The sequence below is a fragment of the Suncus etruscus genome, chromosome 10 (genome assembly GCF_024139225.1).
Source record: "Suncus etruscus isolate mSunEtr1 chromosome 10, mSunEtr1.pri.cur, whole genome shotgun sequence".
Classification (NCBI taxonomy): domain Eukaryota; kingdom Metazoa; phylum Chordata; class Mammalia; order Eulipotyphla; family Soricidae; genus Suncus; species Suncus etruscus.
Genome location: NC_064857.1, coordinates 106,707,771 through 106,722,931, shown reverse-complemented (window position 1 = coordinate 106,722,931; position 15,161 = coordinate 106,707,771). Strand labels below are relative to the sequence as shown.

General features: G+C 38.6%; 1 protein-coding gene and 1 pseudogene across 2 annotated transcripts in view; one reads left to right on the top strand and one right to left on the bottom strand.

The window, feature by feature from the left end:
* Positions 1-15,161, top strand: part of SUGCT (succinyl-CoA:glutarate-CoA transferase) — a 1,072,384-nt gene that overhangs the window by 110,147 nt on the left and 947,076 nt on the right. The window lies entirely within an intron of this gene.
* LOC126020431 (40S ribosomal protein S12-like) lies at positions 2,003-2,386 on the bottom strand (annotated as a pseudogene).

Genomic DNA, 15,161 nt, shown 5'->3' with positions numbered 1-15,161 from the left:
TTTTTTTGGGTATACAGCTCATTAATTTTTGCTCTGTTTCATTATTTCCTTCTTCCTGTCTGCTTTGGCTCATTTTGTTTTTCATTTACCAATTTTTTTCATCAGTATCAGTAAGTTATTTATACAGACTTTTTGTTTTTTTCCTGATGACTGCTTGCAAAGCTATAAATTTTCCTCTTTATACCGATTTTTCTATGTACTACAAATTCAGAAATTTGTGTCATTCTTATTTGTTTCCAGAACTCTTTTGATTTCCTCTCTGACTTACTGTTTGTTCACTAGGGAGCTGTCCAATTTCCATATGTTAAAGTTGTTTCTCCATTTCTGCTTGAATTTCACTCTATTTTTGGTGCATTGTGGTCTGAGAAGATAGTTGATTCAGTCTATCCTCTTGATTTTATACTTGTTTTATGGCCCATGTTGGAGAATGTCCCATATGCATTGGAGAAGAATGTATATCCAGCTTTTGGGGGTGAAAAGTTATATATAAATATAAATATATATATATATATATATATGTGTGTGTGTGTGTGTGCATAATATTAGAAAGAAATTTGAGTTCATTTATTTATTTATCATTCATTTATTTGCATGTAATGGCCAGTGTTCTAACACCATTTGTTGAAAGTACTTTTCTGGGTCCACTTTTTGCTTTTTGCTTATTTATTGAAGATAAGCACTCATTTATGAGAATCTATATCTAGATTCCCAATTCTTGACATTAATCTGCTAGTCTATCTTTATTTCAATACTACATTTTTGTTGATTACTACAGCTATGTAATATAGTTTGAACTGGGGTGATAGAAGCCTCACAGTTTCATTTTTAGAATTGTGTTGACAATTTAGGAACATGAGGGAAAGTCTTCAGCACGCCATATAAATTTCAGCATAGAAATTCAAAGTATCATCAGGGATTACTAAAAATCTTTCTGCCATGAAATTAGAGAATCCATTTGCAAGGATGAATACATATGTATAAATAAAAAGGAAAAATAATAGAGTCACAGTACACTTAAAATCTAGCGTGTCTTTCTTACAGCTGACCTGAGTTTGATCCTTGGTACCTCATTTAGTCTCTTGAGCACTGCGAGGCAAAATTCCCGAGGCAGATCTGTAAGTCATGAACACCATCAAGTGTGACCCCAAAATCAAGAGGAGAAGGTGGTCACATCAAAAGATGCTGAGAAAGCACTTGACAAGATTCAATACCTGTTCTTTGTAAAAAATTCTCAATAAAATAGAAATTGAAGACATTTTTCTCAACATAAAATCATTTACAGCAAGTCCACAGCAATTAATAGTGAAAATTAAAAGTCTTCTCTCTGGGGCCGGAGAGAGAGCATGGAGGTAAGGCATTTGCCTTTCATGCAGAAGGTCATCGGTTCAAATCCTGGCGTCCCATATGGTACCCCGTGCCTGCCAGGAGCAATTTCTGAGCATGGAGCCAGGAGTAGCCCCTGAGCACTGCCAGATGTGACCCAAAAACCACAAAAAAAAGACTTTATAAGATCAGAAGCTAGAAAAGGATACTCACTCTGACCACGGTTACTTACTTTAGAATTGTAGGTTATCTCTACAGTAATTAGATAAGAGGAGGCATCTAAACTAAAAAATAGTCAAATTCTTACTCTTTGTTGATTACTTGATACTATACTTAGAACATCTTAAAGACCCACAAGAAATCTTCTAAAATAGACTTTTACAGAAAAGTGGCAGGCTAAAATAATCAATGTGCAGAAATTCCTGGCTTTCTATATGCAGGTAAAATAATAGAAGGAAAGAAATTTTTTTAAACACCATTTACAGTTATGCCTCAAAATATCACATACCTAAAAAACTAAAAACATGACTAAAGGAAGCAAGAATATTCGAAGTAGAAGTATTACTATTGTTAGAATGAAAAATTGTGGAACGTATTATGCACAATTAAAATAGTTCCTATAAAAATATCCATGGCAATTTTGTTTATTCTTTTTTTATTGTCAAAATTCTTAATTTATTCATTTGTTGCATTTGACATATTCCTCGATGACATCTTTGGCCTGTATTTCTTGGCCATAGTCCTTAACCACATCACAACTGCAGTCAATCACTATACGGGGTTTTCCCTCTCTGTCAATTTTACAGAGGCTGACTCATTCTCCTAGTTTTTTTTTTTTGGTGTCATCAACCTTTAGCACAAAGTGCCTCCACCAATTTGACATACATAGGTTCATCACAGTTGATGCAAGCACACAAAGATGGGCTTGGCACTTGTCTAAGGCTTTGGCAACTTTGTGGATTCCACGTGTGAGGACATCATGAATGAGGGGAGTCTTCAGCACCTCTGGTAAAGCAGTATTCATGTCCATTACACCTCCAGCAGCAAAGCCTTCCTTGGCCATGGTGGTGGATTACAGGTGGAGCAGAATTTTTTTTATCTTTTAATTTTTAATTATGAGAACAAAGATGCAAAGAAAGAAGACAAGGCAAAGTTACAGTGGAAGGACAATCACCCATAAACAGAATTCTCAGTAGTCCCATTGCTGATATCTTAACTTTGAACTTTCAGTCAAAGAACATTAAGAAAAATAAGACAGAACCCATGTACAATTACTTTGTCCCTCAAGTCCCCAGATTGTAGTACATACTATTTCTTTTTTTTAAAATATTTTATATATTTTATTTAAACACCTTGATTACATACATAATTGTGTTTGGGTTTCAGTCATGTAAAGAACACCACCCATCACCAGTGCAACATTCCCATCACCAATGTCCCAAATCTCCCTCCTCCCCACCCGACCCACACCTGTACTCTAGACAGGCTTTCCATTTCTCTCATACATTCTCATTATTAGGACAGTTCAAAATGTAGTTATTTCTCTAACTAAACTCATCACTCTTTGTGGTGAGCTTCCTGAGGTGAGCTGTAACTTCCAGCTCTTTTCTCTTTTGTGCCTGAAAATTATTATTACAAGGGTGTCTTTCATTTTTCTTAAAACCCATAGATGAGTGAGACCATTCTGCGTTTTTCTCTCTCTCTAAATTATTTTACTCAGCATAATAGATTCCGTGTACATCCATGTATAGGAAAATTTTATGACTTCATCTCTCCTGACAGCTGCATAATATTCCATTGTGTATATGTACCACAGTTTCTTTAGCCATTCGTCTGTTGAAGGGCATCTTGGTTGTTTCCAGAGTCTTGCTATGATAAATAGTGCTGCAATGAATATACCTGTAAGAAAGGAATTTTTATATTGTATTTTTGTGTTCCTAGGGTATATTCCTAGGAGTGGTATAGCTGGATCGTATGGGAGCTCGATTTCCAGTTTTTGGAGGAATCTCCATATTGCTTTCCATAAAGGTTGAACTAGACGGCATTCCGACCAGCAGTGGATAAGAGTTCCTTTCTCTCCACATTCCCGCCAACACTGTTTATTCTCATTCTTTGTGATGTGTGCCAATCTCTGGGGTGTGAGGTGGTACCTCATAGTTGCTTTGATTTGCATCTCCTTGATGATTAGTGATGTGGAGCATTTTTTTTCATGTGTCTTTTGGCCATTTTTATTTCTTCTTTGTCAAAGTGTCCAATTCTTCTCCCATTTTTTGATGGGATTAGATGTTTTTTTTTTCTTGTAAAGTTCTGTCAGTGCCTTGTATATTTTGGAGATTAGCCCCTTATCTGATGGGTATTGGGTGAATAATTTCTCCCACTCAGTGGGTGGCTCTTGTATCCTGGGCGCTATTTTTTTTGAGGTGCAGAAGCTTCTCAGCTTAATATATTACCTTCTGTTAATCTCTGCTTTCACTTGCTTGGAGAGTGCAGTTTCCTCCTTGAAGATACCTGTAGTCTCAATGTTCTGGAGTGTTTTGCCTATGTGTTGTTCTATATATCTTATGGTTTTGGGTCTGATATCGAGGTCTTTAATCCATTTGGATTTTACCTTCGTACATGATGTTAGCTGGGGGTCTAAGTTCAATTTTTTGCAAGTGGCTATCCAGTTGTGCCAACACCACTTGTTGAAGAGGCTTTCCCTGCTCCATTTAGGATTTCTTGCTCCTTTATAAAACATTAGGTGAATGTATGTCTGGGGAACATTTTCTGAGTATTTAAGCCTATTCCACTGATCTGAGGGTCTGTCCTTATTCCAATACCATGCTGTTTTGATAACTATTGCTTTGTAGTACAGTTTAAAGTTGGGGAAAGTAATTCCTCCCATATTTTTTCTCCCAATGATTGCTTTAGCTATTCTAGGGTGTTTATTGTCCAAACGAATTTCAAAAGTGCCTGATCCACTTCTTTGAAGAATGCCATGGATATCTTTACAGGGTTCGCATTAAATCTGTATAATGCCTTGGGAAGTATTGCCATTTTGATGATGTTATTCCTGCCAATCCATGAGCAGGGTATGTGCTTCCATTTCCGCGTGTCCTCTCTTATTTCTTGGAGCAGAGTTTTATAGTTTTCTTTGTATAGGTCCTTCATATTTTTAGTCAAGTTGATTCCAAGATATTTGAGTTTGTGTGGCACTATTGTGAATGGGGTTGTTTTCTTAATGTCCATTTCTTCCTTATTACTATAGGTGTATAGAAAGGCCATTGATTTTTGTGTGTTAGTTTTGTAGTATGCCACCTTGCTATATGAGACTATTGTTTCTAGAAGCTTTTTGGTAGAGTCTTTAGGGTTTTCTAAGTAGAGTATCATGTCATCTGCAAACAGTGAGAGCTTGACTTCTTCCTTTCCTATGTGGATTCCCTTGATAGCTTTTTTTTTGCCTAATCACTATAGCGAGTACTTCCAGTGCTATGTTGAATAGGAGTGGTGAGAGAGGACAGTCTTGTCTTGTGCCAGAATTTAGAGAGAAGGCATTTAGTTTTTCTCCATTGAGGATAATTGCCACTGGCTTGTGGTAGATGGCCTTAACTATATTGAGAAAGGTTCCTTCCATTCCCATCATGCTGAGAGTTTTGATCAAGAATGGGTGTTGGACCTTATCAAATGCTTTCTCTGTATCTATTGATATGATCATGTGGTTTTTATTTTTCTTGTTGTTGATGTTGTGTATTATGTTGATAGATTTATGGATGTTAAACAATCCTTGCATTCCTGGGATGAAACCTACTTGATCATAGTGGATGATCTTCTTAATGAGACATTGAATCCTATTAGCCAGGATTTTGTTGAGGATCTTTGCATCTGTATTCATCAGCGATATTGGTCTGAAATTTTCTCTTTTCATAGCATCTCTGTCTGGTTTAGGTATCAAGGTGATGTTGGCTTCATAAATGCTATTTGGAAGTTTTCCGTTTGTTCAATTTTATGAAGGAGACTTGCCGGGATTGGTAGTAGTTCCTCTTGGAAAGTTTGAAAGAATTCATTAGTGAATCCATCTGGGCTTTTGTTTTTGGGCAGACATTTGATTACCATTTTAATTTTATCAATAGTGATGGGGATGTTTAGATATGCTACATCCTCTTCCTTCAACCATGGAAGATTATAAGAGTCCAAGAATTTATCCATATCTTCCAGGTTCTCATTTTTTGTAGTGTAGAGTTTCTCAAAGTAGTTTCTGATTACCCTTTGTATCTCTGTCATATCAGTAGTGATCTCTCCTTTTTCATTCCTAATATGAGTTATCAAGTTTCTTTCTCTCTCTTTCTTTGTTAGTTTTGCCAGTGGTCTATCAATCTTGTTTATTTTTTCAAAGAACCAACTTCTGCTTTGGTTGATTTTTCGGATTGTTTTTGGGTTTCCATTTCATTGATGTCTGCTCTCAGCTTTTTTATTTTCTTCTGTTTCCCTATTTTTGGGTCCTTTTGTTGAGCACTTTCTAGTTCTATTAGCTGTGTCATTAAGCTACTCAGGTAAGCTTCTTCCTTTCTGGTGTGTGCTGGCAAAGCTATAAAATTTCCTCTCAGTACTGCTTTTGCTGTGTCCCATAAGTTCTGATAGTTTGTGTCTTTATTGTCATTTGTTTCCAGGAACCTTTTGATTTCCTCTTTGATTTCATCTCGGACCCACTGGTTATTCAGTATGAGGCTGTTTAACTTCCAGGTGTTAAAGATTTTCTTCTGTGTCCCTTTGGAATTTTCAAATAATTTCAGAGCCTTGTGGTCAGTGAAGGTAGTCTGCAAAATTTCTATCCTCTTGAATTTATGGAGGTATGTTTTATGTGCCAGCAGGTAGTCTATCCTGGAGTTTGTCCCATGTACATTGGAGAAGAATGTGTTATCCAGGTTTCTGGGGATGGAATGTCCTATATATATCCACTAGGCCTCTTCCATTTCTCTTTTCAGGTCTAGTATATTCTTGTTGGATTTCAGTCTGGTTGACCTATCCAGTGTTGACAAAGCAGTGTTGAGGTCCCCCACAATTATTGTGTTGTCATTGATATTACTTTTCAGATTTGTCAACAATTGTATTAAATATTTTGCTGACCCCTCATTAGGTGCATATATATTTAAGAGAGTTATTTCTTCCCGCTCTACATAACCCTTGATTAATATAAAATGTCCATCTTTGTCCCTGACAACCTTTCTGAGTATAAAGTTTGCATTATCTGATATTAGTATGGCCACTCCAGCTTTTTATGGGTGTCGTTTTCTTGGATATTTTTTCTCCAGCCTTTTATTTTGAGTCTATGTTTGTTCTGACTATTCAGGTGTGTTGCTTTTAGGGAGCAGAAGGTGGGATTGAGGTTTTGGATCCATTTAGCCACTCTGTGTCTCTTAACTGGTGCATTTAGTCCATTGACGTTGAGAGAAAGAATTGTCCTGGGATTTAATGCCATCTTTATATCGAAGTTTGGTGTGTCTTTTGGTTAGTCTTGTCTTAAATTAGGTCTTTCAGTTTTTCTCTTAAGACTGGTTTTTAGGGCCCGGAGAGATTGCACAGTGGTGTTTGCCTTGCAAGCAGCCGATCCAGGACCAAAGGTGGTTGGTTCGAATCCCGGTGACCCATATGGTCCCCCGTGCCTGCCAGGAGCTATTTCTGAGTAGACAGCCAGGAGTAACCCCTGAGCACTGCCGGGTGTGGCCCCCCCCCAAAAAAAAGACTGGTTTTGAGTCTGTACAGTTTCTGAGCTGCTTTTAATCTGTGAAACCATGTATTCTTCCGTCAAACTGGAAAGTGAGTTTTGCTGGGTACAGTATTCTAGGTGAAGCATTCATTTCATTCAGTCTTGTCACAATATCCCACCACTCCTTTCTGTCCTTGAGTGTTTCTGGTGACAGGTCTGCTGTAAATCTCAAGGATGCTCCCTTGAATGTAATTTTCCTTTTTGATCTTGCTGTTTTCTGAATTCTGTCTCTATCTGTGGCATTTGTCCTTGTGACTAGGATGTGTCTTGGAGTATTTTTTCTGGGGTCTCTTTTGGTTGGTACTCTTCGAGCATGTAGGATTTGATCACATATATTCTTTAGCTCTGGAAGTTTCTCTTTAATGATGTTCTTGACTGTTGATTCTTCCTGGCAATTTTCTTCCTGGGTGTCTGGGACTCCGATGGTTCTTAAGTTGTTTTTGTTCAGCTTGTCATAGAATTCTATTTTCATCTGTTCCCATTCTTTGACTAATTTTTCCATTGTCTATTCTTTTGCTTTAAGTTTTTTTTTCAATTTCTCCCGCTGTATGGAAGTGTTATTTATCTCATCTTCCACAGCACCAAGTCTATTCTCAGCTTCTGATACCCTGTCTCAGAGCTTATCCATTTTGTCATTCACTTCGTTTACTGAGTTTTTCAGGCCTATTAGTTGACATATTATTTCAGTTTTGAGTTTTGTGATTTCTGTCTTCATATTTTCTTGGTTCTTATTAGTGTCTGTTCAACTCGATCCATGGTTTCCTTGAGTTCGTTGAGCATCTTCCATATTGCTAGTCTAAAGTCCTTATCTGAGAGGTTGATTAGTTGGTTGGTCATTATCTGGTCATCAGAATTGTCATCTGCATTCTCTATGTCTGATGCTGACCTGCATTGTTTCCTCATTGTCACACTTGTATTGTGGGTTTTTCTACGTGTTGTGGTGGTATTCATTGGCTAAATGATGCAGGCAGCCACACTCCTCTGGCTCCGCCTTTTCTGGATGGGTCAACTTGCCTCCAAGGGAGTGGAGCCCTCCGTGGATGAAACCTCACACAGGATAAAATCTTAGGTCTGAGCAAGCAGCAGAGAAGACAGTCCGGAGTGAAATGCTGGGCTTCAGTGATCCAGCACAGTGCTTAGTGTGATTTTTTCTTCTTGTTGCGATGGTGTTCTTTTCTTAGAAAGAGCGCAATGCCAAGTAGCGAAGCGGAGCCAAAGTGCTCTGCTGGAGCCTCTTTTCAGCCCACTCCCAAGAGGTTCACGCAAGAGGACAGTAGACAGACACAAACAGGCAGCACTCACAATTTTTCACAGTTTGGCCCCACTGGGCAGGCGTAGTTTCGTGGATTTTCTTAGCCTCACATCACAAGCAGGGGACCTGGCTTCTGCAAAGTATTGCTTATAGCCGGTTTTCACTTTATGAAGCAGTTTCTTGGCGTTCCTTCCCTAGAATTGGCCTCTGGGAGAGTGAGTTTTCTCGAGCCTCTTTTCGGCCCACTCCCAAGAAGTTCACGCAACAGGACAGTAGACAGACACACACAGGTAGCACTCACAATTTTTCACAGTCGGGTCCTACTGGGCAGGCGTAGGTTCGTCTCTTTCTTTCTTTCTTTCTTTCTTTCTTTCTTTCTTTCTTTCTTTCTTTCTTTCTTTCTTTCTTTCTTTCTTTCTTTCTTTCTTTCTTCCTTTCTTCTTTCTTCCTGTTTCTCTTCTTTCTTTCTTCTTTCTCTTTCTTCCTCTCTTTTCCTTTCTCTCTCTCTCTCTTTCTTTCTTTCTTTCTTTCTTTCTTTTTCTTCTTTCTTTCTTCTTTCTCTTTCTTCCTCTCTTTTCCTTTCTCTCTCTTTCTTTCTTTCTTTCTTTCTTTCTTTCTTTCTTTCTTTCTTTCTTTCTTCTTCTTTCTCTCTTTCTCTCTTTCTTTAGTCTTTCTTTTCTTTCTTTCTTTCTTTCTTTCTTCTTTTTTCCTTTCTTCTTTCTTCCTGTTTCTTTCTTTCTTTTCTTTCTTTCTCTTTCTTTCTCTCTCTTTCTCTCCCTTCCTTCCTTCCTCCCTTGCTCATTCCTCCCTCCCTTCCTTCCTCTCTTGTTTCTTCCCTCCCTTTCTCCCTCCTTCCCTCCCTCCTTTCCTCCTTTTCTCCCTCCTTCCTTCCCTCCTTTTCTCCCTCCCTCTATCCTTCCCTTCTCCCCTCCCTCCCTCCCTCCCTCCCTCCTTCCCTCTTTCCCTCTCTCCGTCCTTCCCTCCCTCCCTTCCTTCCCTCTCTTTCCTCCCCTCCTTTCTTCCTTCCTTTTTCTCCCTCCCTTCCTTCTCCCTTCCTTTCTTTCTCATTCCATCCTCCCTCCCTTCCTCCCTCCCTTCTTCCTTTCTTCCTTCCTTTTTCCCTCCCCTCCCTCCCTTCCTCCTTCCTCCCTCCCTCCCTCCCTCCCTCCTTCCTTCCTTTTTTCCTTCCTTCCTTCCTTCCTTCCTTCCTTCCTTCCTTCCTTCCTTCCTTCCTTCCTTCCTTCCTTCCTTCCTGTGTATTTTTGTAAGATTGTTGCTTCTTGTTCCACCTGGATCTTCCAAGTGGGACGATTAAGTAGAAAATAAAGAGCATAGTGGGCGAGGCAAGAAAGGGTTTTTTTTTGCAGAGCTGATGGACGGCTGGCTCAGTTGTTGTTTTGGAATTGGCATCAGAACTGTTAAAAGACTCTCATTGCTGAACGTTTGTCCCCAACCTTTGTATCCCTCTGGATTATTTGCAGTGGAGAGAATTGTCACTTAGGTTTCCCCCAAAAGGGGGAACAGAAGAATGGAATTTAATCTCTCATTTTGGGAGATATTTCTGGATTCTCAAACCACCAACAAGGGGTTCAGCTCCTCCAATGAATAGCATCCAGAACAGGTGAATCTGAACCCTCTGTAAGTGACATGTTTTATTGGAAATTGCCTCTGGAGGGCCTTGGCTGGTTTCTATGGATACTCATGCTCATTATGCCATTGGTTATTAAACACATCGGTTCGGCATTATTCAAGTGCATTTTTCTGTTTGGATGTAAACCACTTGGTTTGGCACTAGCAAATACCATTGTCGTTGGATGGTTTCTGTTTACATTTCAATTGAAAATTTCTACTCCAATATTTGCATTGCTTGAGTGGTCTCCATTAGTTATAGTTTGTGGAATTTCTGTGTTGGCTAATATGGCTATCGTATGCATAGGCATTGGCTGGTGATTAGAAAATAGACAGTGTAGAAATTGTAAAGTGATGACCAGTATGGATAATAAAAAATTTATTCTACAAAATTCAGACTAAGGTACAGGTTGATAAATCTAGCACTGGCATCAAGGGTATAGGCATTGTTGTCATTAAAAAATCAACCCAGACACATAATTTAGATACTCATGATCCAAATCAAAATCTTTTTTTTTTTTTTTGGTTTTTGGGTCACACCTGGCAATGCTCAGGGGTTATTCTTGGCTCTATGCTCAGAAATCACCCCTGGCAGGCTCGTGGGACCATGTGGGATGCCGGGATTTTAACCAGTGACCTTCCACATGTAAGGCAAATGCCTCATCACTGTCGTATTTTTCTGGCCCCTCAAATCAAAATTTTGACACTGAATGACCAACCTTCGGTGCTAACTACACAAGGGAGTCCTGATTCTGTTCACAGTATGGACTCACATGTTAGTGCCAACTCAGACAATGAACCACATTCTAGTACTCCACACCTCAGGCCTCAGAGCCCTGTGCAGGGTACTTCTGCTAATCCGGCCTCAACTCCAATGCAGACAGTATATGTTTTAATTTATCAACCTCTTGAAATGGAGGATGTGGAACGGTTTAAAAAAGCATGTAAAGATTTTGGGACGACCTCTCCTTACTGCCTGGAGATACTAAGAATTTGGTGTCAAAAATCAACTTGGACTCTGTATGACTTTAAAAATCTTGCTGAAATATGCCTGCCATCTAAACAGCGAACTGAATGGGAAATGTCATATGCAGAAGGGTGTAAAATCCAAACTATATAGCCCAGATGGAACAAAAAAAATGAGTGGCAGGGGTTAATCTCTTGTATGAATTATTAATGAGAGAAAAACAATATGCAGATGTTCAGGCACAAGCAGCTTTACCTAAGAAAATCTCAAAAATAATTAAAGACATTGCATTGTCTTCATGGGAAAGAATTGTGCTAACAGTACTGGTGAGGGAAACTTTTTAAGAATTATACAAGGTCCCTATGAGCCTTATGTAGAATTTGTGACTAAGCTCAAAGATGCTGTGAAAATACAAATTAAAAATGATGAGGTGAGGTCTTTCTCCCTTCCTGGAGCAGGATTTTTTAGCCGGCATGGGTGGGCAGCTGGCAGGCCTCCGCATGTGCCAGTGGCCTGTTGGCCTGGCCTAGGGTAGGGGGGCCCAGACCTGGGTCACCCGACCCCTCTCTCCCCCATTCCTCAGGATCTCCAGGTGGGTTCCTGGAAGGAGTTGACGGGGCACCCTGGGTTTTCCCCACTCCCAGGCCGGGTCTGTCCGGAGACTGGCCTAGGGTGGGGCTGAGGGGGTGGAGTTTGATCTGGTGGGTGGCAGATAGCTGCTCAGCTATACTCAGGCTGTCACTGGCAATGTCATACCAGTCCACATTTTGCAAACTGCGCGGGGGCTAGCATCCCCGCGCGAACATATGCTCCTCCCAACCATCAGTACCCCAGATTTACTCTTCTTAACTTCAGTAACACACAGTTCTAATCTCTGACCTAAGACATACAGTAGATCTAAAAAATCCTAGAACTATTTAGAAGGACACAAATTGAACACATATTGAACACATATATCTTTTGTATATTTTATGGGTATTTTCTTTAACTGATATAACTCTCTATATATTCTTCTACCATGATATTTTTATCCACTTTTCATCTTGTCTTTTCTTTGTAAGCTGTTCAGTAAGGATTGTTGTTGGAACTGTCCCTCAGTTTGATGCCTAGGATTGAACTATGTCATGGAAATTGCTGGTCTTGTTCCTATTGCTTCCAGATGCACCAATAACGCTTCATGGCATTGATCCTTGTTTGCATAGACACATTAAAATGGGAAAACACCATACATACAGATAAGTTCTTATCTAATAAATCTCAGTACAATGTACCTTACACCCTGAACATTGATATAATGACCTGGCACAGGCCTCAGAAGAATGGGCATCCTCCATTCACGCCAGAACCAGGCAAGCTATCTACGGAACATCCAAGGTCTTATATAGCAACAGCTGGAAGCAGTCCTCTACCAGGAAAGACACTACCAAGGGTCTGACATTGACCTCCTAAAAAGAGACTTCCGTTTACACTGAGAAGACTTGACAACAACAATGACCTGCTCTACAGGACATGGTTCTCTCTATTGCCCCTTAAGTGTGAGGTGAAACGAGAGGATGCTCTGCACCATCCTGACTGCAATATGGGATATGCAGACTCCAGGATCTTTAATACAGAAGCATGATACCAACAACAGACTATGTGAGGAATGGAGGTGTATTGCCACTACAGACGATGACTTGAATTGGACAAACTAGTTTGCCTGGAGCCTAGAGTCAGTCCTGTGCCAGGAAACTTCAAGGGTAGGGTCTCCTTGTATTTAGACCATAATTTTTCTTTCCATGTCCCTTATATTTTGGTGGGCCTATGCAAACAAATGCCACTTTAACACCGTTTTTTACTATGTTCCCTTGACTCCAATCCTTAAGAAAAACAACCCACTAAAACGTTTGAGGTTAACTTAAACTAGTAAGCATGTGCATGGAACTAGATAAATGTACTTTGCCCTCAATGTTTGAGGAATTACATAAGTCTAATGTCTTTAGATTATATTGTGTGCTGCTAAGAAATAGTATGTACTACAACTGGGGATTTGAGGGACAAAGTAATTGTATTGTACATGGGTTCAGTTTTGTTTTTCTTAATGTTCTTTGGCTGAAAGTTCAAGGCTGGGATATCATCGATGGGACTACCGAGAATTCTGTTTATGGGTGATTGGGCTTCCACTGTAACTTTACCCTGTCCTCTTTTTTTGCATCTTTGTTGTCATAATTAAAATAAAATTAAAAAAATGTAAAAAAAATGATGAGGTGAGGAAATTTCTAGAAAAATGTTTGGCTTATCATAATGCGAATTCAGCTTGCAAATTGGTATTGGCTCCATTGCAGGAAAAAGCTGATTTAAATACATTTTTATATGCATGTAGTAATGTTTATGATATGCCCCATTCATTAGCCAACTTGGATCTGGTACAAACCTTTGCAATTACTAAAGGAATAATACCTCTTTATCGCCGGGGCAAAAAGTCGCCCGAAAGCCAGGTCTATGCCCAAAATGTAAAAAAGGTCACCATTGGGCGAAAGACTGTAGATCTGGAAATATCCCTAATAATAACATAGGGAGAGGTTTTAACACAAACCCTAGGAGACCATTTGCCTGTTACCACTGTGGAAAACAGGGGCATATTAAAAGGAATTGTCGTCTTTTTTTAAAGTCAGCTCCTCCGGGACCTACATTCACGAAACAGGGAAACGCCTAGAGGGCCAATCCCCAGGCCCTTTCAAATCAGGGGCAAAGTAATTCTTCCGGCCTAGCCCAAGAAGATTTATCTCAATTAGCGAATTAACGAATTAGCGAAATGAAATAAAACTGCTGACTTTTTGGCAATGCCTATATTTAAATCACCTGTGGAGGAACATTCAGCCTTACACACAGATGCTTGCCATTTACATGTAAATTACCAAATTTTTTAAAGAAGAAGATTTGAGAGATAACAATAGAATTCACTGTAATAATTGCAACACTAAAAGAGATTTTTCAAATAAAACATATTTATGGAAAATACCTACAATATTGATAATTCATTTGAAACGTTTTGCTTTTGATGGAAAACAAATTAAAAAACTATACACACTTTTGTGGATTTTTCTTTAGAAGACCTCAATTTAGCAGAATTCACTCAGGAAGATAATAACAAGACTGAAAAATAAATTTATCATCAGTATCAAATTATTTTGGTCAAGTTTACTATGGACATTGTATTTCATATTGTAAAATTACCACAGAACAATATTGGATCAATTTTGATGACAAGAAGATCAAGAAAATCCCTATTACATTGGTAAAATCCACAGCAGCATATATCCTATTTTATACTTAAGAGATCTACTATGAATACCTAATAATCATTTCCTTTATTTGTCAATTGTCATTAATGTTTTATGGGTCATTTTTTCGGTATGATTGCTTAATAGGAGTGAATATGATGAATCCTCATTTTGGTTGCTTGCATGATGTATTTATGCCCTAATATCAGTATTGTTTTAGGTCATTATTAATTAGAAAATTTTGTAATATATTGATGTTACTTAAGACCTATATGAGAGAAAGATTCTTAATCATGTTAACGTTGCTTTATGATTGTGTATTGAGATATATTCAGTTGGCAACTTTTGACTTTTCATTGTAACATCGTTGTTTTATTGCCCTCAATGTAGATATTAGGATGGAGGTATAATCATAGTTTTGATATAACCATACGTTTTGTGTAGACTCTTTTCACAGTTCTCATCATCGATGACTGATTACGATCAATTTGCTGTTTCATATTTGCATTATAGGACTTCACGGTCATATTGCACGTGAAATTCTTTGTCAGATTTAGTTGATTCTGCTTTTAAAATAGTTTTTTGTTATTGTGAATTTGAAGATATCCATCTAAACAGTTTTTCTGCTATTGTATTTTTAAAGTGTTTTTTGTTGATTCAGCTGAATTTTTTCTTTGGCTCTATTTTAATTCCTTCCCAATAGATATTTTTGGTAATTATGAGTGAGTTGGGGAAAGTAATTCCTCCCATATTGTTTTTCCCAATGATTGCTTTAGCTATTCTAAGGTGTTTATTGTTCCAAATGAATTTCAACAGTGCCTGATCCACTTCTTTGAAGAATGTTATGGGTATCTTTAGAGGGATCACATTAACTGTACTACAAAGCAATAGTTATCAAAACAGCATGGTACTGGAATAAAGACAGGCCCTCAGATCAGTGGAATAGGCTTGAATACTGAGAGAATGTTCCCCAGACATACAATC